Source organism: Colobus angolensis, unplaced genomic scaffold (genome assembly GCF_000951035.1).
Source record: "Colobus angolensis palliatus isolate OR3802 unplaced genomic scaffold, Cang.pa_1.0 Scaffold202, whole genome shotgun sequence".
Lineage (NCBI taxonomy): Eukaryota > Metazoa > Chordata > Mammalia > Primates > Cercopithecidae > Colobus > Colobus angolensis.
Window position 1 is genome coordinate 5,315,806 of NW_012115178.1, and position 25,673 is coordinate 5,341,478.

The window sequence follows — 25,673 nt, forward strand, 5'->3', positions numbered from 1 at the left end:
AGACTCCGTCTCAAAAAAAAAAAAAAAAAAAAATCCTGAATATTATAACTTAGGGTGCTGCAAGTATTGCATAGACTCTGGAGATATGAAAAGGAAAAAGATTCAGTCCTTGTCTCCAAGGTATTTGTGGTGGGTTGTGATGAAGTGGACAGAAAGGCTCACAGTTGCCACATAGTATGATGATGCTACAATTGACATTTATACAAAATGACCTAGTACACAAAAGAGAGAACCCTTCACTCTACTAGGAGAATAGAGAATGGTGGCACCATGTCATATGGAGTTGAGTTTCAAAGAAGGAGTTGCTAGCAACAGGATTTAATGGTGCCTGGAGAGTGCCAACAACCTCTTAAATAAAATTTTTATTTTTATTTTTATTTATTTTTTACCAGTTGTTGCTCAGGTCGCACAAGTGTAAACTTATTTTGATCACTTTGAACTTGCTTGCTACTAAGTCTAGTAGAGACCTATTTTAATGACTATTGCCAAAATGTGATTTACTAGAGAGTATTTCAGGCTCAAATGCCGACTAAGTGTGGCAGGTTGTTTAGCCACCGTGTTTCTCCATACTGCATTATATTTGATGGCAAAGATTAACTCTGTGTGTCAGCTCACTCCCTGATGTGCTGGATAAACCAGGGTGCCACTGTAGGACTCTGCATGTATTTATGTTACAGACACAGATTCTGTGAGTTGTTATGCATCTGGTGCAAGTATATGAGTAGAAGTTTGAACTTCAATTAGTTGGGTTTATGAAGCACTGACAGTGTAGGGCAATATATGAGGCACGTAGGAAATTACAAAGGAAATAGGAAACACAATCTTTGTTCATATTGAGTTTATAATCTAATGGAACAAATATAAATGGAGATACATGATAACAGATAAAATAAACATAAAAACATAGTCATAACCAGTTACAGATGGATAGAGATATTTGCACAAGTGCTGTGGAGTTGGGAAAATTATTGCAGTGACTCCTGTCAGCTGGGGTAAGTCTGTTTTAATACAGGATGTAAAACTTATGCAAAAATATTAAGGCTAGGAAGGACAAGGATTAATGTGGGGAAAATCATTCTAGGAAGTAAGAATGAAATGAAAATACAGAGGGAGCAGGCAGACTATTGTAGAGGACAATAAGGTTTGCTGGAAAAGCTCAGTATTTTTAGGACATACATTTCTTTTGGAAAAGCAGCTATACTAGAGTAGGCTAACTGCTGTAACAATCAGTGCCAAGTGTCGGTGACTTAATAAAAGGTTACTTTTTTACATCAGATCCCATGGGAATCTGTGTGTGTATGTTTCTCTATTCTACGCAGTTATCTAGGGATGCAGGTTTGTAATAGTTACATTCTAGGTTCTAGGAGTCTTCCTGTAGGTTCTAAGAACCTCTTTCATCCAGCTGGTGAAATGGACAGAAAATGGAGGATAATCTGTGGGAGGTATATATGGGGCTTGGCTACCCACATTCTACTGACCAGAACTCTGTCTTGTGTCTCCACCTCCATTCAAGAGCCCGGGAAAGGTAATGTAGTTGGGTGCCTCTGAGGAAAAAGGCATGGGCTTTGGGGGACACATCTCTTGCCATCACTTTTTTGCTAGTATCTTATGAATCTAGAGCACGTCCTTCTTTTTCACCTGAAATTTAGGTGATCTGAGTCTCCAATTTTCCTATGGAGCTTACATGCCCTGCTGTCACCTCACACTCACCACTCTCTCCTTTCCTGGCTTCATTATCCATTATTTTTTATCAACAGTCTCTTCATTCTTTTATTACCTTAGCATGTACCTTGCAGTTATGGTTAGCAGTGTTCCTTCAGGATACCTCTTCAGCCTGTTCTTTCTTTTCTTCTTCCATCTGCGCACACTCGTGATAGTGACCTTATCTCCTAATGATAGTGTTGGTATAGTAAGTCCCTACCTAGAACTCTAGCCCGAATATTGCTGCTACGTAAATAATCATTTTCTTCTTGCTCCATTCTCATTTGGTAATCTCTTTTCCTCCCTTTTGTATGAGGATGAAATCCAGATTCCTCAGCCTGTGCCTAAAGAATCACTGTTCCCTTGCCTCACCTCCTTCCTACCCTCATTTCTGACAACTTATCATAGGAAGGCTCTACTCCAGGCAGAGTGGTCACAGCAGTCTCTGAATTTAGAGGATGCTAATTCTGACCAAGTCTCTGAATTTAGAGGATGCTAATTCTGACCCTGGAGAATGTACAGTTTTGTACATTTCTGGAGCAAGCCTCAGCTCATGTCATGTATAACTCATGAAACCTCACACGTAAACACATTGTCTTCCAGTAATATTTTACTTGTGTGTTTCACTCACTTCTCTGGGTACTTAGACTTATCTAGCCTCGTTTTGCTATAAAAATGTTTGTGTGCATGTTTTGTTTCTTCACATTGATAGTTAAGATCCATAAGAGCAGGGACTATGTCATACGTCTCATAATTTCCCACAGAGCCTAGCATGTAACTAGGCACACAATGATTACTCAACAAATACTTGCTGAATAAACATATTGGATGGCGATGAAGACACTTAGGTGTAGAGATTTGGATAGGAGTTTTCATTTGATTCAGGAGGCAGTCAGGAGCCATTGATGGCTTTTGAGAACAGGAAGCAAAAATTATTCAGGGAAGGGAATTCTTATGGTTATTTGTAGGATCCTGTCAAGTTGCAAATAAACAAATACAATATGTTAGAGATGGAGTCAAATCAAGGAGCCTGCTTTTTTCAGACAGCGAGGTGGCCCTGTGCCCTACAGAATTAGAGAAGGTGGAAGTCTGAAGCCAGAGATTTCTGATAGGCTTTTGAGTTGTGAAACATAGGATATAAAAGTAAATAATAGGACTTGCTGATACCTGGAGACTGAAAGAAATAGGTGGCTTCCACAAATTCTGATAACTGTAGTATTGATGGTAACAAATTGGGAATGAATGATGATTTGAATCACTGTAATGTGTTGATTTAATAGATGTTCAGGTTTAGGATGAAACAGAATTTCAGATGCAGATGTTCTACAGGTAGGATGGTATGTTTGAAAGAGCTCTAATTGCAGAGTTAGGAGACCAGTGATCTAATCCCAACTTTGTTGTTGTTGGGGTTTATGACCTTGGGGAAGTCATTCACGCTCTCTGCATATTATTGCGTGGGTTAGGCTAGAGCATCTCCATGGGGCAGATCATTGAGAGTTTCCCTGTCTAGGCATGCATTATAGCAACTTGAGAGTTTTAATGGAAATGATGATTTCATTCATAATTTTTGTTTCTTTTATTTTTTGCAGAATTGAAGACAAACATTTCCTCACCTTTCTTGCTATAATTATATTTCAGTGTTAGCCCTTTTTAATCCCTTTCACCCTTTAACTGCATCCAAAAAATGAATACTTATCAGTTACTGAGAAATTGGAATGTAAGCTCAATTATGCTAAAAACTAATGGGTAACACTAACACACAGTAACCGCTTCTTTTGCAGTATTTACTCTCTTGTTGATAAAAAAAAAAAAAAAAAAAAAAAAAAAGCCCAACAGCCCATTGCTGCAGAAAGAATTTAGCTACAAGTTTATCAATTTAAGCAGGCCAACTGCACAACTAAATGCATGTGAAACTTAACAAATCCCTTGGGAAAGCTGACTGTAAGAATTTTCTAGTCTGTGTTGAGTTACTGAGGTGAGACATGGTGGATTGGACTTAATGCCCTAGGCAAGCACAATCAAATAGAGACAGTTTAAGATTTTTTTTTCTGTGTCCATGAAGGGATCTCTGGTAGGTGTCTAAATGAAGCATTCAGAAAGGACTATAACACCATCATGAGTTATCTTCCCTGAATATTTTGGAAGGTTATTTTGGTTTAGAAGAAATCCAAGTAAGATTTTCACAGTGTAAGCTTTACAACAGTTGAATGATTTAAGATTGTTATGTGATTCACAGGAATAGGGGAAAGTACAAAGCATTGTCCTTTACGTTTTAATTTTAATTTTCAAGGGAGAAATTCAAGAATAGTGTGATTTCCTGGACTTATTTTGGGTTAAGGCAGTTTGATATTCTAGTCTTTTAAAGTTGAGCATCAAAACTGGTTCTAAGACCATACTTACCCTGGAATTTCAGAAGAGTTTGATATAAGAAAGGTATTGTAGTAAAGTGGTTGAGTGGGTAGGGTCTGGAGTCTCGTTACACTGATTTGAATCCTGATTATAGCACCTATTAACATGTGACTTAGGGCAAATTAGTTAACCGCAGTTTTCTAATCTGTAAAATGGGAGTTATGCCATCATTATTAGGGGCGTGTTAAGATTAAATGAACTATTAATAGTTAGTGTGAAGCATTTAGAACAGAGCCTGACATGTAGAGAGCACTCAAATATTAGCTATGCAACAACTATAATAATAATTTTTAGTAGAGTATGTGTTGCTTAATCACGGGGATACATTTTAAGAAATGCATCATTAGGCTACTTTGTCATTGTGCGAACATCATAGAGTACATTTACACAAACCTAGGTGATATAGCCTGCTACACAGTAGGCTATATAGTGTAACCTATTTCTCAAAGCCTACAAAACTGTACAGCATGTTATTGTACTGAATACTGTAGGCAGTTGTAACACAATGATAAGTATTTGTGTATCTAAACATAGAAAAGGTCCAGCAAAAATATAGAAAACAGATGAGAAATGGTACCCCTGTATAGGGCACTTACTATGAATGGAGCTTGCAGGACTAGAAGTTGCCCTGGGTGAGTCAGTGAGTGAGTGCTGAGTGAATGTGAAGGCCTAGGGCGTTACTGTACACTACTCTAGACTTTATAAACACACTGTTCACTTAGGCTACACTAAATTTATTTTAAAAATATTTTTCTTCAATAATAACTTTAGCTTACTATAACTATTTTACTTTATAAACTTTTGATTTTTAAAAACTTTTTGACTCTTTTGTAATAACAGCTTAAAACATAAATACATTGTACAGATATATAAAAATATATTTTCTTTACCTGTGTTCCATAAGCTTTTTTCTATTGTAAAAAGTTTTCTTTTGTTTTTAGTTTTAAAACTCTTTTACTAAAAACTAAGACACAAACCCTCACATTAGCCTAGGACTATACAGTATCAAGGTCACTAATATCACCGTCTTCCACCTTCACATCTTGTCCCACTGGAAGGTCTTCAGGGGTAATAACATGCTTGGAGCTGTCATCTCCTATGATAGCAGTGTCTTCTTTTGGATACCTCCTGAAGGACCTGCCTGAGGCTGTTTTATAGATAACCTTTTTTTGTGAGTAGATGGAGTACACTCTAAAATAATTATGAGAAATATAGTGTAAGAATGCCTAAACCAGTAACTTAGTCATTTATTATCATTATCAAATATTACACACTATGCATATATCAAATATTATGTGGGCCAAGGGTTGGACAAGCTTGGTTTACACCATCATCACCATAAACATGTGAGTAACGTGGTATGATGATAGCTACACCGACACTAGGTGATAGGAATTTTTCTCAACCCCATTATAATCTTAGCGGACCAGTTACATATATGTGCTCTGCCTTTGACTGAAAATGTCATGTGGCACATGACTACATTGTTATTCTGTGATTACTTAGTGCGTCTATGTAGTTTCTTGGGAGCACAAGTCATATCATGTCACAGTCCTTCAGCTGCCTAGTACTCAGCTAACAATCTGAGAGGTGGGTTTAAGAGTTGGGTCCCCAGTCCCTGAACCCCAAGCTGGAACCCCAAGCAGCCAACATTTTCCACCTAGGGAAGGCATCCTTCTAGAGGAAACTCACTCTGAAATAATCTGTGCTGGCAAATAGAGGAAACACTTTAGAGGCAAACTGGGGTTGAAGAGGGGAGTTGTTCCAAATTTACAGGCAGTGGAAGTCTCAAAGTTGTTAATTAAAGCTACTGTTCCTTGGACATTACTTGGTGGTTGGGTCCTAAGAATTTGGAGAGCTTTCCTCATTTTTTTAAATGTCACTCTTCATGATAGCACTTGCGAGTCTTCAGTCTCACTTTAGACCTTTGAACAAGGATATTCTTTTCAGTTTTTCCTATAACCTGTCCTCATGATACTGACCTGTGTCCTTATGATTATGACAATGATCCTTCCACGGAAACTCTGCCCCTAACACTTAAACCTCAACAGCCAAACTTGGAAGCATGTAACTCCCTCCCCATGAGCCAGCTGGCTGACCAGAAGGCAGGGAGCCATTGACATTGACCTTGGCCTCCTCCCCTGACTCCGCACATTGACCACTTCCTTCATCTCTTCTTGCTCTCTGGATCTCTGGAGCCTACTTGTCTCCGGCTCTATTGATTTTTCCAAACCAGTGCTTCCCTGCTTCTCCCTTCAGAACCTTCCTAATCAGGACTCTCAAAGAAAAGATACAGAGGAGGCACTAGAGGAGGCAAAGCTGAAGGGAGAAAGGCTGGGCCTAGAGAGAGTGATCACATCATTTGTGGTTCTGCCTGGGACATCTTGAGGGGAAAGTGGGGGCTATTTATCATAACAGTAGGACAACCTGGTGTAAAGCTGGCTGTCCTGGGCAAACTGGGTCCTGCATCCACCCTGGACTTAAGACTGGTAGAGAAAAGCATTTATTTCTCCACCCCTCTTCCATATTCTTTCCACACAACTACAGCACTACCAACAAATTATCGTGCTAATTTTTTGGTGAGTAATTGGCAGGGGGAGGGGAAGCTATGGGTTATCACAGCCTGGTGGGTTTCTTTTGTTGTATTTTTTTTTTTTTTTTTTTTTGAGACGGAGTCTTGCTCTGTCACCCAGGCTGGAGCACAGTGGCGCAATCTGGGCTCACTGCAAGCTCCGCCTCCCGGGTTCATGCCATTCTCCTGCCTCAGCCTCCCGAGTAGCTGGGACTACAGGTACCCGGCTAATTTTATTGTATTTTTAGTAGAGACAGGGTTTCACTGTGTTAGCCAGGATGGTCTTGATCTCCTGACCTCATGATCCGCACACCTCGACCTCCTGAAGTGCTAGAATTATAGGCGTGAGTCACCGCGCCCGGCCCACAGCCTGGCCTTCTAAGAGACTAAGCAATCTGGTCACTAAACACATCTAAAAAGTTTAAAAAGTCTGCCAACTGTCAATCAGCAAATAATTGATAAGTGATTATTAGTACCATTATTTTTGACCAAACGTAATGGGTGGACTCATTTCTCTATTCTTTCTCTTGGTAGGGGAGAACAAAATGGGAATTCATTGCTTGATATAACTGTTGGGACCCTCCTTATACCTTCCATAATGTTTCATAATGAGAAATGTTGAAAAAAAACATTTATGTCGGGCAATGGCTGGAAGCATTCTTCCTTTTTCCTGCAAGCATAAAACAACCTGGCAAGCCAAGTTTAAAAGAATCAGAACATTTATAATATTCTAATAGGAGCAAATTCATCTATGCATGTTTTGGGTCTCCTTGTATTATTTTAAATAAGTGTAGAATCTATTAGTGATTAATTTTGTAAACACTAGTTTATTGTACATGAGCATAGAGTAAGCTTAAATTATGACTTTTTTGTTATCTGTTAGCACCATTTTCCAACTTTAACGTAGATGTCACAGTCAGTGGCAACATTTGATAACAGAGCTTGTCGGTGAATGTTGTCATAATTTTAAGTGTTAATTTAAATAAACAAGGTTCCTACTATAAGTACCCCTTTTTAAGTGTGGATTGTAGGAGCCACAGAATGTGAGGACTGGGAAGGGTCTTAGTAGCACTTGGCGCAAGCATCCTGAATGCCACACGGTGCAGGGAAGCCTAGAAGTACGAGTCACTTGACTTAGCTCCCTCGTTGCCTAATTCTGTAATTTTGTTCCATATCTCAAATATTATGAAATACTATTAGGCTATAGCAGGTACATCATTTAAAAAAATGTATATATATGTTTTCAAAATGGTGACCTAAATCACAACTGAAACTATGCAGTATAAGGGATAACTTCCTATTTTAAAGGGAAATTTCTAATTTAATTAAATTACTAAGTATTTTCAAAAGTTATGAAGGATCCAAAGCAGATATGGCTTTATACTGCATAGTTTCAGTTGTGGAATTCAAAAGAGATATTGTTTTGTTCTGCAGATGTGAAATTTTTGTTTGGTTTTTAGAAGCAAGTGCTACTACATGCTTTACACTTAAAATATAAAGATACCCTTTAACTTACACTTTGTACAAACAAAAGAAAAATGTTAGAGGAAGAATGTTTCATGTTCTAGTATGGGGGTTGGAAAAGTATTAATATTTTGGAAAGGGGACAGATAGTAAATATTTCTGGCTTTGAGGACCATATGGTCTCTGTCACAGCCACTTAGCTCCAAGTAGTCAAAGACAATATGTAAAAGAATGAGTGTGGCTGTGTTCCAATAAAACTTTATTTCCAAAAACAGGCAATGAGTGAGATTGGCCAAGGTTGCCAACTCCTGTTCTGGTGTGAGGATAGAGCTCTAAATTTAATATTAACATAGATGAAAGCCATAGTAAAAATTTATTCCAGTTAAAGAAGAAAAAAAAAATCCTGTATCATATTGTTTACCAAGGAATTGTATGTAATTAGGATGTATGCTTAATTAAAATAATTCCTAATAAAATGCTAAGAATGATAGAGAAACACTACCAGAGACTGTTACTGCAACATTATTTATAAAAGCAAGAAAGAGAAACAGCCTAAATATTCATTGATGGAGAACTGGTTAAACAAATTGTGGAAATCTGCACGGTTAAAAAAAAATGAACTACATGTGTTATTTTACTGACAAGGAAATTTATCCCCAGCACCATTTCTTGAAGGATAAAAAAGCAAGTTATAGAGTGACATATACAATATGACACTGTTTATGCTAAACAAAAAAGTCACAAAAGAATACAGTATATTTTCTATAGGTAAAAATATATATTTGTGAATTTATATAAAGAAGCTATAGGGGAGTACATGCCAACTTGATAACAGTGATTATCTCTGAGCAGAGACTGGTTGTAGGAGTGTTAGTCAAAGGTCAAAGAGAACGTGAAATCACGAAATTTAAAAAGACACTAGAGAATGACACGTACACAAAAGCTAGACAGACATTCACATTCTGAAAGAGTATAAAGAATGAGGACTTATAATTTTTAAGTTTAAAATTGTAGCACATGAAAGTTATAGTCTTTGTAATTTTGAGGGTTTTATAGGAAATATAAGAAATGAATGTTAGGTAAGAATTCTACTTCCCACAGAATGGGCATGCGATTTATTTATTGAGTAGGCCTTGGATGTACAGAAAATCTTTGAACATTATGAAAGTTGAGAAACTCAATAACTTAGCAAAGGTACTAGACTGACCACTGTGGTCAGCAATTTATGAGCTGTATGTCAGTGTTATAGTCAGTCTGGCCTTAGGAATTTATACCTGTGCTTGTGTCACATTTTGATAGGGAAACTTATTTTGCAACATGCTACCTTCTCAAGTGAAATCTGTGAGGATCTGATGCCAGTGTACCTTAATTTAGCATCACATTGTTTTAAAATGTGACTGTTATAGGATAGTATAGTATGTGAGTCCAGACCCAGACTGGATAACAACGTAAAAAGAATCTTGTTTATAGGTTGAGAAGAGACTCTATTTTCAATCTAGCAAGTATTTCTTGAGGGCTGACTATGAGCTCCTCACTGTATTAGAAAAAGTAAATGATAATAAAAGAAATGTGAGTGACAGCTTCTTTCCTGGAAGAGCAAGCCACCTCACTGGGGAATAAGAAGAAATTAAATAAAACCAAAAGACATCACAGTTTTAAACACCAATGCAAGCATCCAGTAATATGGAAAGCAGATCAGGGGACCAATGTGGGCTCTAACAGTTGAGGGTCAGCTTCTTGAGAGAATTGTGTCTTGATTTGGGCCTCAGTGCAAAGTTTGGATTGATACGGGGAGATGGAAAGGCTGATTCCAGGAGGGAGAGTGATTGCAATCAATGATGGTGAGGTAGAGAGCATCTTTAGGCATCTGTTTGGAAGAAGAGCCTAATGTAGTAATGATGACAGTGGCAACAATATTGACATTAATACTGGTGCTGGTGTAATGGAAGCATGAGCAGTAGCATAAATAGTGGTAGGAGTTGTACTAGAGTCTTGTTTTTTCACCAAGAGTTTTATGCCAGGCAAGATGCTAAGTGTTTCACACCCTTATCTTTTCCGTCTCACTAAGTCCAAGGCCATAGTACCACTTTTTCTTCATTATAAAGGTGAGGAACCAAAGTTTAGAGAGATCACATAACGGGCCCAAGAACACATGGCTGGTGAGTGCCAAAGCCGGTATGTAAATACTTTCTGTCTAACTCCAGAGCCCCAAACCTCCAAGACCAAGCAGGCGCAGAGGACAACCATAGTCTAGTGCTGGTTCTGACACTAAGTAACCCCTTGCCTCATTTTCTTCCACCATAAAATAAAGGCACTGGACAGTGTAATCTTTAAGATTCATTGCATTCGTTCCACGATTCAGTTACTTCCTTAGAGAATGGGATAATAATTGTACTGTGTGGATTGGATGAGGCAATGAGATAATGCATGGAACAGTGTCAGGCAAACAGTAGACATTCAATAAAATTTTAGAGTCCAATAAATAAAATGTTATCATCTCATCAAACAGCCAGTTTAATTAATTACCTCAACATTTATTCTACTGGCTATACCCTAAACTCTGGATGAAGGAGATGTTGCATGGTTAGCATGAACCTCTCTGTTTACATCCAGGGTGGAGAACGTCTCTACAGATGTAGGTCATAACCAGGGGAATAGGTTGTGAGAGATCCTCTTTTTCATTGAAGTGTAACTGCATACCTATTATATTTGGCAGTAGCGCTAAAAGTACCAACGTTTATAGTTTCAGTAGTCAAAGTGAGAAGCGGACAAGACAGCCTTCAGACTAACTTTGAGCCAATCTATTTAAGAAGGTACATACTTACAAATACAATAAGCCCTCACTTAATGTCATTGCTACATTGTTGGAAGCTGTAAGCAAAATGATACATAATGATAACAATTTTACGATAGGCTAATTGATATGAAATTGGTGTAAATAAGAATTAAGTTCCTACGAGATATTTCTGGTTGCAGAAACATCACCAAGCTTCTAAATAAAGACTGCAAGCTCTTCTGATATTAAACATTGAAGTAGGTTGGGCATAGTGGCTCATGCCTATAATTTCAGTGCTTTGGGAGGCCAAGGAGGGAGAATCACTTGGGATCAGGACTTTCAAGACCAGCCTGGGCAAAAAAAAAAAAAGAAAAAGAATAACTGGGAGTAGTGGCATGCACCTGTAGTCCCAGCTACTCGGGAGGCTGAAGTGGGGCGATTGCTTGTGTTCAGGAGTTTGAGGCTGCAGTGAGCTAGGATCATGCCACTGTACTCCAGCTTGGGTGAGTGACAGAGCCAGACCCTGTCTCAAAAAAAAAAAAAAAAAAAAAGAAAAACATTGACATAGATGTGAGCTCTAAATACATTTAAGAAAGACTAATAATTATTTATGCAACTTTTGTTGAATATGTGAGTAATGGTAGTTCCTGTGGTGGTGGGTTAAATCGAGGAATAGATGTTTGCAAAAGTGAACGTTGTAAGAAGCACTTTGAACCGTCATGGAGTTCAAAAACAAACAATAACCAATATGGTGGCACATTGAGCACTTCTACACTGCGTCATTTTTCGCCATGCATTTGTATACTTTTTAATTTTTATTTGACAGTAATTTGTATCCATTCATTTCCTAACCCGCTTATTCAAATTCAGGGTTATGAGTAGCCAGAGCCTATCCTGGCAGCTCCCCTCAGGGTACAGTGTGGAGACCAGCCCTGGAGAGGACATGATCCCATCACAGGGTACATTCACACACCCACACTCACTCAGACTGAGACAATGTAGACTTACCAGCAGGTCACTTAATGTGCGTAGCCTTGGGATATGGAAGGAAATCAGAGAACCTGGAGAAAACCCATAAAGACTTGTGGAGAACGTTGCAGACTCCACACAGACAGTGGCCCTGGCTAGAAATCAGTTTTGTTTTTTTTTTCCCTCATCAATGTTATAAGGAAATGAGGTTGAACAAAATGACATTGTTGGAGGACTTGCTTTAATTCATGAGAAATGAGCAATTTCTAAAGCAGAGTCCTGCTTTTCCTACTTGTTTTTCCATTGCCTTTAGTCTTTATGTCCCACTTATGCTTAGAAAATAATTTAATTATAAACCAGATATGTTCTTTCCTTCCCTTCCTCGTTTTTGCTTTTGGTGCCTTTTCCTCCACTTCAGTGTTGCTTCTGTGAGAATTGAGATGGCCTGCCCAAGGTGTACTCTTGGTTTGTGGCAGACATGAATAAAAAATTCAGGTTTCTCAGTTAGAAAGGCCAGGGTTCATGTGCTTTTTTACCTCAAAGATTTTTTCTTTTCTTTCTTTTTTCTTCTTCTTCCTTTCCCCCCTTAGCAATAGGCCTGTTTCTCCAAATAAAATCGTACGCAGGAGTCCAGCATGTAGAACAGATAGAAGTGGTGCTCCTCAGGTTGAGTGAGACCTGGGGCTGTGCCTGCCTTTACTGGCCTTCCCTCTCTCCAACCTGCGTCCTCCCTCCAGCATCCAGGCCTCTGCACAGAACAATTAAAAACAGCCTTGCCCTATCCCTTATAATTTCACTAATGATGTAAGAGCACTGTGAGTTTTATCACACTTATTATAGGTTTTAACTTTTTTTCTCAAGTGGTAGGGGTGTAGAGTGGAAGAGAATTGAGACCCCTACTTGCACAAAACAAAGTTTTTAGTTGCTATCTACTTCAAATATTCAATTTCTAATATTGGCTGATTATTGCAATGAAGGCATGTATTGGTGCATGTAACCAAAGTTTAAAGAGAACTATTAACTTGCTAAATAGCAGGAACCATGATTTTTGTTTTCTGTCTTTTAACTTAGAGATTCACTTTTCAGATTTAGACCCCATGAGAATCTTCAAACTAAATGGTATCAGGAAAAGCATATAATGGTTTCGGCCTCAAAGTCATACCTTTTTTTTTTTTTTTTTTTTTGAGATGGAGTCTCGCTCTCTCGCCCAGGCTGGAGCACAGTGGCGCAATCTCGGCTCACTGCAACCTCTGCCTCCCGGGTTCAAGACATTCTCCTGCTTCAGCCTCCCAAACAGCTGGGATTACAGGTGCCCACCACCATGCCTGGCTAATTTTTGGATTTTTAGTAGAGATGAGGTTTCACCATGTTCCCCAGGCTGGTCTTGAACTCCTGAGCTCAGGCATTCCACCCGCCTCGGCCTCCCAAAGTGCTAGGATTACAGGCGTGAGCCACTGCGCCTGGCCCAAAGTCATATCTTTTGATTAACATGTTTATGTATGAACAGTGGCAAAGCATGAAAGAGAATTCACTGTTCAGATCTGTTGATTAGTATCATGATTAGTGGAATTTAAGTGTTCTTGGGAACTGAGAAAGCAGTGGGAATAGATGGATTTTCTGACTGAAAATTGTCCATACCCTTGTGGGCTAGCAAATTCAAAGTCGACTCCACTGGACCTTTGTCTGCTTGCTAATAAGATATACTGATTCAATGAGTGAAGTAAGTTAGAAAAAGTATTAGACTCTTCATTCAGTTTCTCCATACCCAAAGAATACATGCAGATCAGATTAGATGGTTTCATCATACAACAAATGAGAATGTTGGCTGTTACTTCATAAATACGTGGAGCTCTTTATCCCTAGAGGTTGTCTTGTCTATTTTTCTAGTTATTAAAGGTTTATGTCAGATTCTCTTATAAATGTTTTAAAATGATCCAGACTTAGCATTTCTATTAAAAGAAAAAGTCTTAAATGGAATTTGGAATCATGTGTTTTGGCTCAATTAATTTAAGATAATGAATTTAAAGGAAAATTTACATTTTGGATAGTTCTACTATCTCCCTTTTTTGATTTTAAATGTAATACATACTTATTGTATGCCACACAGTGTACAGAAATTTAAAGACAAAAGCCTGTCATCCCACTTCACAGAAATATAAACATTTAAAAAAATTTGGTGATAATCTTATAAACTTTTTATATATCCATGCATTTAAAATATATTTTACTGTACATGTTGATCTTACTATGCTTTTAAAAAATTAATAATGTATTTTAGAAATCTTTACATCAACATTTTCTATAGTTGCACACTATTAACTGCATATTATTTTATGTAAGCAGTTCTTTATTAATGGATGTTTAACCTGATTTCAATATTTTGTTTTTATAAACAATGATGTGGATATCTTTTTGCGTTTGTGTATGTGTCAGTTACTAGATTTGTTAGGATAAATTAGAGAGGTGGAATATGCATTTAAATTTGGATAAATATTGTCAAACTGCTCTCCAGAATTTTTGTCATTTTCTTTTCATGTCAGTAACAACATGGAAATGTCACAATAAAATAAGCTGAAAAAAGAAATAAAACTATTTCCACTTTTCTATATATGTCCAAGTGAACAACAAAAAAAATTTAAAACATCTTCAGTGCAGAATCAGTAGAGCTGACCTTACTCCTTACTTCCCATAAGGTATTACTCAAATCAGAAAAGCATATTTAAAAAATTATTCCCATAATCTGTTTAGAAAAGGCAAAGAAAAATATGTTAATTTTTAGCTAATATTAAAATGTTACTTTGTCACGTAATTTGGGGAGGATGCTAAGATGCATTTTTATGGCAGAGACACAGATAATGAAAGGAATTATTTATTTATCGAGTATACTATTTGTTCAAGGATTCTATTTCATAATATGCTTTTAGTATGAAAAATATATAAATAATTGTAGAGAAATATAAATTTGTTTTTTGTTCCTGCTAAAGTTGTAGAGATACACGTCTAATTAGTATCCTCAATATAAAATAAGCTACTTAAATGCCACAATTGTAATAAAATATTATACCATTCATTTGAACTAATCTTCAGATAATGATCACATCCTTTTATGAAAATAATTATGAATATAGTCTTTGCAATGTGATATATGACATATCATAAATGACTAAATGACACATAGTGAAAACTTAGTATATTAAAATAACAAGTCATATTTATTCTTTTTAGTAAACAAATTTGTTGAACTGTGGAAAGAGAAGGTTTGCTTGTTTTAGGTACCTGGGTAGTAACATTACTTCTTAGATTATTTTTTGATGAGGGCAAAATGAATGGAATAAACATTCCAAGAAGAAAAGAACATCAGCGGGAAATTATAAACCAGTATCAAGAGGTTGGTGAGCATAGGAACTTGATTCCACATGGAAAGAGAAGAGGTACCTCTGCCTCACCAGAGCTGCACAGCAGGTGTGGGAGACTCCCTTGGAGCATGAGCCGGGCCTTCAGAGAAAGCACTGCCCTGTACTGCGCCCAGCAGTGAGGAGTATTCACAGGTGCTGAGTTGCAGAGTACTCTTATTCAGTACACTCCAGATACTGGCAGTAGTCTCTCTTGGGAAGTGGCAGGAGTTTTATGTAGATCAGAAATGGCTTTATGAAATATAGACTACATTCTTGGAGTGAGAATATGAGAATTAATGACTGGTCTGTTAAATCTCTTTGAAGCCGGGGGTGCTACCAGTTCTGCTGATCAATGTATTTAGGAGTGAGATGGTTAGAAAGGCTTGAGAATGTATCTCTGAAGTTCTAGATTCTAACTTACAAGGTTTGAGATGAACCATCTTCTTCTGTTTTTCAAGTTTTCAGGACTGGGAAGAATGACCTTCATGGGTGGCTTGTTGTTAGGACCAAGAGGGTTTTAAATTGAAATATGGGGCTAGTAAAGAGAAGAAAATAAAACTAAGCAAAACTTAAAATTAATAACTGACTAACAAAAAAGAGGGGTGAATGAAGGTCCTGAAAATTCTCTGGAAACCATAGTAATAATGGGGATGGAATTAATACCGTCAGATATCTGTATGCTGGGTACAAAGTAGAGGTTTTAAGCAGAAAACTAACTTACAGCATAAGGAGTGTGAGCCAATCTTGTCCCAAGGATTAAGGGGAAGGGCTTACAATGTAAGGACTAACCTTTCTCTTTGCAAGAAGCAGATTAAAAAAATGCAGAGGACCCACTATGTATTATATAGATGCACATGCAGTACTCACACATACATACACACACAGAATATATATACATACACAGACAAGTGTGTGTATTCATATACACACTCCTACATATTCTCAAGAAGGAAATACACTAAAATGCTAAAGAAATTACCTACAGGCAGTAAAATTGTGGGTAATTGTTTTCTGCTTCTTTATAGTTTTAAATGTTTGAACAGTAAACATCTATTACCTTGACAATATAAATAGTATTTAAGTAATATTTTTAAATCCCAGAAGTATCAAAACATATTTGAGTACATTGGGTATGGATAAAATAATTGAAAAGAGTAGTTTTTGGCTACTTTTTGAAATCAATAATGTTTTAATTGTTGGGATTGTAAAACTGTCAATCGTGTAGGTATAGTAATGTCGGGGAATTTCATCTCTACAGATTGTCTCCCAAAATCTGAAAAATTGATGCTTTGCCCAAAAACAATCTCTCAAATGATTGAGGAAACATGGAATAATTGAATACTCTCAACTTAATTCTAAATTAAGGGAGAATTTGTTGGTCAAGTGAAGACTGTATATAGCTAGAACTGTAACTGAGAATTTGTGCAGCAGATTTTTAAACAATACAAATGAAAAATTTTTTTGCCCCTTAAATATAGAGCTAGTGGCTCTGTAGCACTTGGCCCATGGTAGATAATCTAAAAATGTGGTATGTGTAATTCCATGACTTAAGACTGTAAAAGACTGAGTGGTATTTAGTGGACATAGCAATATTCATGGAATAAATGAATGAATGAATGAAAAGGTGATTGAGTGATGGCCTGTGGATGTGGGAGGCTCTAATAATAAAATTCTGACAATAATTGATAACAAAAGAAAAGGAGAGTGGTTGTCTAAAGCATCACACACCAGTTTTCAGAGTACACATGTAAAATATAGAACCATGAAAAAAGATTTAAAGTTGTGTATGGAAACAGAAAAAAAGGAAAAAAAAGAAAAGACCTAACCCATTGCTTAATTGGCACCTTCTCTATGGGATCCTGTAGCAGTTTTTTTTTGTTCTCCTGTGCATTCATTTCTCTTTTACAAAATACTTAACCATTTATTTCTCTGTAACTCCCCTTGCAGCCTTCTGCCCCACCTCCTTCCTAATTTTTAAGCACACTGTCTCATCTTTGTGTTCCTTTCATTCTCATAAAAAATATTTGCACATTCCAGGCGTTTCATAAATATTTGCCGATTTGCATTGTTTGGAACAGATGGTATAATGTTAAAAGGTGACTACAGAGAAAGAAACACTACTAAATTCTATTTAATTTCTGTTTTCTCTGTAAAGGATAATGGTTTTTCAAATTAGAAAGGGCAGCACAACCGTAACTAAAAGAACCTGAAAACCTCAAGTAAGTGTAGAGACTCTAAATGAGCTCCTAGCTGCCTTAAATCGCTACAGATTCATCTCATGGCACTAATGGAATTTTCAGCTGGGATTGTGGAATCACTCTTGGAAAACTTTGGAAAATCCAGAAAAGAGGAGAGATGAGCCAATTTCCTGATACTTTGAAACAAATGGATGCCTAAAATTAGACATATTCTGTGATGGGAACTACTAAATGGATGAATTGACGCTCTTGAGAAAAGACAGTAGTCATTAGATGCCAGCCAGGATGCCAAGCTAACCTCATTTCCTTTTTTAAAAAATGATTACTGAACCTAGAGTAGAAAAATTCCCAGGGCATAGTGTATCTCAGTTTTTGCAAGTCACTGAGAAATAAGAAATTATATTCTGGTGTGGGCATTTTGTGAATACATGTATTGTATGGTGAGGGATTTATGGGTTTTTGAGCAAATGATCTCCTAGAGATAAATTAATCAAATAGAAGTCTGGTCTTTAAAGAGATGCTGCTTCAATATGGTTCTGTTCAACAGTTTATCACAGTCCCATTTGTTCATGTTTTACAAATCAGAAAATTAAGAGGAATGGTCATTGATGGTGTGGGAGTTAAGGGTGGTCTAAACTTAAAGCCTGGCCGTGTCATTACCTGAGTGACCTTGAGAAAATTACTGAACCTCTCTGTGCCTTAGTTTTTCCATTTGTGAAATATTCCCTAAATGGTAGCTAGTGCTTATTTAGAATTTACTGTACTAAATGTTTTATACATGAAAAAACTAAACCTTAGAGAGATTAAATAGCATCAAGTGGACAGAAATAGATTTCATTAGGATTAATAATGGACAAAGAAAATGAAATCCAGGAGCAATAAATGTAAAGTTCATAAAATTTGTACTTTTATTAAATCATTTGCATAAAATTGATCTAAATGTTTTCGTTGACTGTGAGATGAATATGATTCATTGTCGTGTCATGGCTTTAAAAATTAGAAACAGAAAAAACAAGCAAACAAAAAAAGAAACTGGTCCCATTACTCTTGAATAATTTGACCATATCTAGAATATATATCTTTTTCTTTTTCTCCAGTTTGTTAAGAGGGACGGATTGTGGAGGTGGACACAAAGTTACAAAGGGACTAGCTGGAAGAACTAGAGATAATAAGTTTGGAACAGTGGAAACTTTGAAGGAAGCATGAATGCTGTCTTAAAATATTTGAAGGGTGTCATTTGGAAGAGGGATCGATCTATCTTGTGATGCTCCAGTGGCAGAATGGGCTCCAAGGGTAGAAGTGGTGGGAAGTCCAATTTGACCTTTGCATTTTTTTGCTGACCTTCAGAACCGTTTAAAGTGGGATGGTCTTTTCAGGGTAATAAACATCATCTTCTCCAAGTCATGGCAGAGGCAGGACTTTCTGAGAGATACAATAGAGGAAATTTCCAAATTGAATGGGGGTAAATGAGCTCTCAATTCTCATCTAAATCTAAAAATTTATTCTTCTGTGAGAGACTGAATCTTTGAAAAGAATGTATTTTCTAATGATGAGTGTTGGTGGTTAAAGGCACCTACTGTCTTTTAACTTTATAAATTTAATTGAATTTTTAAGAATATAAACAAGTTGAAAGTATAAGAAATATATTTTTCATTTTCAAAAATGATGAGTATTTCAGTGTTATTGGGAAAACCATGATTTTAGTTAGTAAAATTTAAAGCTCTGAATTCATTAGGTTACAAGAAAGGCAATTTCCTCTTCACAATTAATTGTAAGACATTTCTTCCCTTATTGAAGGGAAATCATCTGTGTTTAAAGAGCATTTATATTGAGTTAAGAAGGTGACATTTCTTTGACGTTTGTATGCACATAAAGGTAACTTGTAGAGAGAGCTAAGAACACAGGAAGTGCAAATTTATAAAAAAAAACCTTTCACATCAAAAGATACTTGATATGTATCAAATATACTCTTAGACTTCATAAGGTTATTCATTTTAGAACTTGGGTTTTCTTTCTTTTTAATCTCTTAAGATTACTGGCTACAGTATTATCTTGTCCAGATTCATAACATTCTGTTACAATTTTGCTGAATAAAAATGAGTCTGATTTTAGTAATGAAGTGTGTTTGATTCATACCTCGCCTCCCCAGCCAGGTGTCAGGTCAGCCCAAGCTGTTTAGCACAATGAAAGTTCTTGTTTGACCATAACTGCACATCTCACTCCATGGGCAATCAGCATTTTAATTAGTGATTCAAAAGAAAGTCATTGTCCTCTAGTTGCTTTATCATAATTGCCAAATAATTTTCCATTGAATAAATAAATAATGTAAAGGAGAAACCTCCCCTCATAATGCTGTCATTAAGGCTTCATTTTTTTACCCCCTCATTTGTATTTGTATTAACACACAGCCCACTTGAAAGGGAGTAATTATAATGGCTTTCTGACAGTAGCCTATGGCTTTTAAAAAAAACTAGTGATGGTTTCCTTTTCTATCACCACTTTGCACTGCATGGATTATTTTAAGGTTTAGATAAAGGAAGCTCTTGGTGGCTGGTGTCTCTTCAAAGGTGTGTGAAAGTGAATGATTGATTTGCTGTGTGCATCATTGGAACTAGGTAACTTGCATTATGACTCTGATGTACTGTGTAATTGATGCAAGTCCTTTCATAGCATTCTGAGATTGAAATCAATATTCATTTGGAGTGCAACAACTGTAATAAACTACATTCCTTTTGTAAGCAGTGGTCTAAGGTTTTGTAAAGGATCAGTTAGAAGTGACAGATTAACATTTTGGTCAGGCTGGGGTCTATTTAAATAGATATGAACAATGCCTTCTAAACAACCCCATTTAAAACAGCTGGTTTCATGAAATTAACTTTTTGATTTTGCCATATAGAAACTTCTTTTGCTTTGCCTTTATATGAGTCTCTTTTCCATCCGATTACAAACCTGGACCCAATGGAGAAGAGCAATAATTATTTTCATGAATAAGTTTATTTTCATGAAAACCACCACAGATATGTATATACCTTGACAGAAATGTCTTGTCAGTATTATATTTTTCAAAATATTGATGACTGGCAATTGGAATTTCCATTCTTTGTTTAAAATGGGTATGCCTTGACAATATCTAGTACAGAGTAAAACTTCAGATACCAAAGAGATGCATTCTGAAGAACAAAGAAATCAATATCAATTAATTCTTACAACCAGATGGTGTATTTATCATCATAAATATTGCCATACGAGAACTGGCAGTGTAGAGGCCCAGAGGGCTGGTTCTGGGGTCAGACAAATCTGATTTCAAATCCTGGCCCCACTGCTAGCCAGCTGTATTACCGTGGAAAAGTGATGTAAACTTTAGTCCCAATTTACTCATCTGAAAAATGCAGATGTTAATGGTAACTACCCAGAGTAATGCAGGGAAAATTCAGTGATATAATTAGCATAAAAGCGTTGAACACATTGCTTGGCACATTTTAAGCACTTGATAAATGGTGGTGAATCATAAAGACATTATGTCATGCCCATTTTTTTGGTATCAGAATCCCTTTCTCTCCACCCCATTTCTACAACCCTCAAAGTGCCTCTCAGAATCTCATTGCCTGGACAGCAAGGATCTCAGTGGCTCTTTTGCTTCCCAGCTAGCCTGCTCCTGCCACCCCAATCTTCAAAAAATATTGGTCTGCCTAAAGCTGTTCATCAGTGATTCCTTTTACCATATCAAGTTCAACATTTTTCATTCATTTTTTTTTTTTTTTTTGAGATGGAGTTTTACTCTTATTGCCCAGACTGGATTGCAGTGGCATGATCTCGGATCACTGTAACCCCTGCCTCCTGGGTTCAAGCGATTTTCCTGCCTCAGCCTTCTGAGTAGCTGGGATTACAGGTGCACGCCACCACACCCAGGTAATTTTTCGTATTTTTAGTAGAGACGGGGTTTCATCATGTTGCCCAGACTGGTCTCGAACTCCTGACCTCAGGTGATCCACCTGCCTCAGCCTCCCAAAGTGCAGGGATTACAGGCGTGAGCCACTGTGCCTGGCCAGGTCCGACATTTGTATGTTCAACTCTATTCTATTCTAACCACTGCCTCCAATCTGTTGCTATGTGGCTTGAAGGATTATCGTGAGAAGTAGAGGATGTTCCTTATGGAAAGTGCCTTGCAGAGGGCCTGGTACTGGAGCAGCAGCAGCAGCTGCAGCGTGAAAATCAAAGCCAGTGTTTCAAAGCCTACAAAGATTAGGAAATGTTCTAGGTGATTTCCCTGAATTAAGAACGACTATCCCCATTTTACAGAAGAGGAAATTGAGACACAGAGGGCAGTTAGCACATAGCAGTAGTTCAGTAAGTGGGAGTTATTTTTACTATTATCTTCACCTAAGTCCCTGAGTAGTTTCCTTGTTTTCTCCAAATGTGTGTATTTCTTGCACATTAGGAGTCACAAATTATGGCCCAGGCGTCAAAACCAGCCTACAGACACATTTGGTTTGGGCTGTACATGGTTTTAGTAACCAGAGATTTTCACATAAAAATGCCTTTCACATGTGTGCACCCACCCTCTTGTCCCTCTAAACTTCCTAAATCCCACCTATTTTTCAAAGCGAAGATCAAGTCCCTTCCCACTGAAGTCATCCCTAATTATTTGCACCCTAATGTTCCTTTCTCTTCTGAGCCCCTTGGCACTTTTAGTCTTTGTATATATTTAATTTAACATTAACTTAGATAATAAATAAGATATTTTGTGGTGTTGACTGTAACATGCTTTTACCAATTAGGTTCTTATAGCAAGAGCCAATATATTAATTGCAGGAGTGGTAATAGAACAATAACTGTTACGATTGATTATGATATGTATTTTATACCTGTAAAGGCTATCCCATAAAACTACATGTCAAGGGAGGTATTATCATCCCCAGTGCACTGATGAGGAAACTAAATGGAGACTTGTGGAGGTTAGGTGGTATGGCGGAAGTCACAGGCTGGACATTGCAACCCGCATCTATCAGATCCCAAACCCTGTACTTTTCCCACCTTATTCACCAGGCTGCCTCTCTGTAGCCTCCTGCTCACGTACTACATATTTAACCATGTCGGAGGAATCTTGTGATTGGCCTTTGAAAGGTATATTTACCTTTGTTTACAAAATATAAGGCATAAACTTTCTGCCTATGGGAAAATAATGAAGATAGAGGTTACAAGTCGATACGAAATAACTTGAAAAATACATTGGAGCATATACTTTGATTTTTGAAGAAAAAGTCTATATAACCTGCTTAAATATTATCGTGCAGGGCATTTCCATTAAAGTTGTTAGAAATTATACATTCTTGGAGATTAAAAAATATTACTTTTGTGCCTGTAATCCCAGCACTTTGGGAGGCCGAGACGGGCGGATCACGAGGTCAGGAGATCGAGACCATCCTGGTTAACACGGTGAAACCCCGTCTCTACTGAAAAAATACAAAAAACTAGCCGGGCGCGGTGGCGGGCGCCTGTAGTCCCAGCTACTTGGGAGGCTGAGGCAGGATAATGGCGTAAACCCGGGAGGCGGAGCTTGCAGTGAGCTGAGATCCGGCCACTGCACTCCAGCCCGGGCAACAGAGCGAGACTCCGTCTCAAAAAAAAAAAAAAAAAAATATTACTTTTGTATAAGAAAACCCAACTCATTGTTTAATTAGTGCCTGTTTAAAAACTTTGTAATGCTCTCCTTCCCCTAATTCATTGTAAATATTTAAAAAGATAAATAATATATTTTACTATTATTAACATTCATCAAAATCATGTTAGCTTTTTATTTGCCAGTGTCATGTTTGGAAGTTTTTGTTCTGTAGTTGCTTTACAGTGAGTTGCTGTGCTTTATCAAAAGTTGAGGTAGGTGACTTTGCCTTTCTGAGTTCAGACAGAATCTACTGCCTTTAAATTTTTAATCTAAAACTGTTAACAGTTTTACAAAAAGAAGCAATTCTGCCTGAGAGCTGCCCTCAAAGACATCTGCACTCTTCTGAGCAGACATAACAAAAATAATGGCAAACACAAATTAAAAAAAAAAAAAAAAGAGGCCACACTAAAACCTTTCCCAGTCCTGTCTTCTGTGCTGCCACCATCAAATATGGCTACCAGTTAAGATCACATTTCACATCTCTGACACAGACGGTTTGACAAGAAGCAATCTGAAGGCTTTCAGAAAGAAATCTGTCTGCAGTATTTTTTGTGTGATATAAATATTACAAGGTCAAATTCATTTTTTTCTAGTGAGACAAAATGTTAACCTTATACTTGGATTCAATGCTGACCCATGACATCACTTTTGAAATGAATATATTTTTCATTGGAAGGTGTGACCTAATCTCCATATTTCTTCTATGTATCTTATTTCCTAATTTGACTTTGAGTCAGAATCACCTTTTTTCATACATGTGTTGATGCTTTCTGCTGCTGGAAATAGATCTGTAGGCTGTTAACAATTATTGTCATTCTAATACATTCTAAAAATGCATTATAAAGGTGGATTGATTCTCTAGTTTTATAATAACCTGAATGTAGCATTGGTAAAGTGGATGGGAAGAGTATTCGGAATACATCATTTTCATATTAGACATTAAAATTCTTTAGTAGTTTTGAGGTTTTAGGAAACATCTTTTCCTGCTTTTGGTATAAAATAATGATAGAGCTTTTGTCTTGAGTATTCTTTTGCATTTTTAAATACTATATTACAATTGAGAGCCTAGATTTGTTTATTTATTGTGCATGTATTTACAGAGCATGCAAAAATCCACCATCTGTAGTCTGGCCTTATTATCCAGTGGGTCTCACATAGGCATATATTTAGATCAACTCAGCAAATACTTATTGAACGTGTACTGTATGTCAGCCACTAATGTAGGGGTACAAAGATGAAAAAAGGACATTGATGTGGCCCTTAGATGTTCATAGTATGGATAAATTGAAGGAAAACCAGACACTTTAGTTTGTTTTTGGCAGAAGAGTAACTTGGTAGGAGTTTTGGACAGAACAATAGCAATACACATTCTAGTAATATATGTATATGTGTGTGTATATACGTGTGTATGTGTATATATGTGTATATGTATGTGTGTATATGTGTATATGTGTATGTATATGTGTGTATATATGTGTGTGTATATATGTGTGTGTGTGTGTGTATATATACACACATATATTTTCCCCCCCACAAGACAGAGTCTTGCTCTGTCACCCAGGCTGGAGTGCAGTGACATGATCTCGGCTCACTGCAACCTCTGCCTCCTGGGTTCAAGCAATTCTCCTGCCTCAGTCTCCAGAGTAGCTGGGATTACGGGCGCCCACCACCACACCCGGCTAATTTTTGTATTTTTAGTAGAGAAGGGGTTTCTCCAGGTTAGCCAAGCTGGTCTCAAACTCCTGAGCTCGTGATCTGCCTGCCTCGGCCTCCCAAAGTGATGGGATTACAGGTGTGAGCCACTGTGCCTGGCCTCCCAAGTAATATATTTAAATCATCACATGTCTCTAGTGGCTACCATATTGAGCAGCGTGAGTCTGTAAAATAAGATACCTTCAATTAATTGAAAATCATGTTTTTGAATACTGTGGGATTGAGAGAAATGCTTACCGTATAATGTTAAATGAAAATATTTATTTACAAAACATTGTTCACAATTTTTATCTTAGTTGAAAATTACATGTATCTCAATACACACACCTAAGAATATGGAAATACACCAGTGAAAATGTTCACATAGGCTAATTCTGAATGTTGGGATCATGGATAATTTTTACTTCGTTTATGTGTATCTGTAGTTTTCAAACTCTTCATAATGAAAATGTATTACTTTTGTAATCAGAAAACACCAAACATGCAGAAAATGGATCTTTTCAATATTATAGACCACAATACCCATATAATGTTTTTAAAATCTGAGTTATAAATCAGATATAGTTTTGTCATTAAACTACATCCTATAGCTATGCTCTCTAAGCTATTCTATTCCTAACCTATTTGCGCATATCTAAATTGTTAGGGTGCTCTTGAAATGAGCCTCCATGCCCTCTAATAAAAGTAACATATGTGTCTTCATAGATTTTAAAATAAGAAGCTTATAAAAAAAGAGAGAACACAGGAGGCTGCTACTGCACAGGTACAGTGATCACTGAGATTTTCGAAAGTAGAAGGCAGCTGGCTTAAATGA

The 25,673-nt window shown here is 37.0% G+C and overlaps 1 protein-coding gene across 1 annotated transcript in view; it reads left to right on the top strand.

The window, feature by feature from the left end:
* NPAS3 (neuronal PAS domain protein 3) overlaps window positions 1-25,673 on the top strand; it is a gene marked incomplete at its 5' end in the record, with an annotated part of 867,539 nt that overhangs the window by 64,497 nt on the left and 777,369 nt on the right. The window lies entirely within an intron of this gene.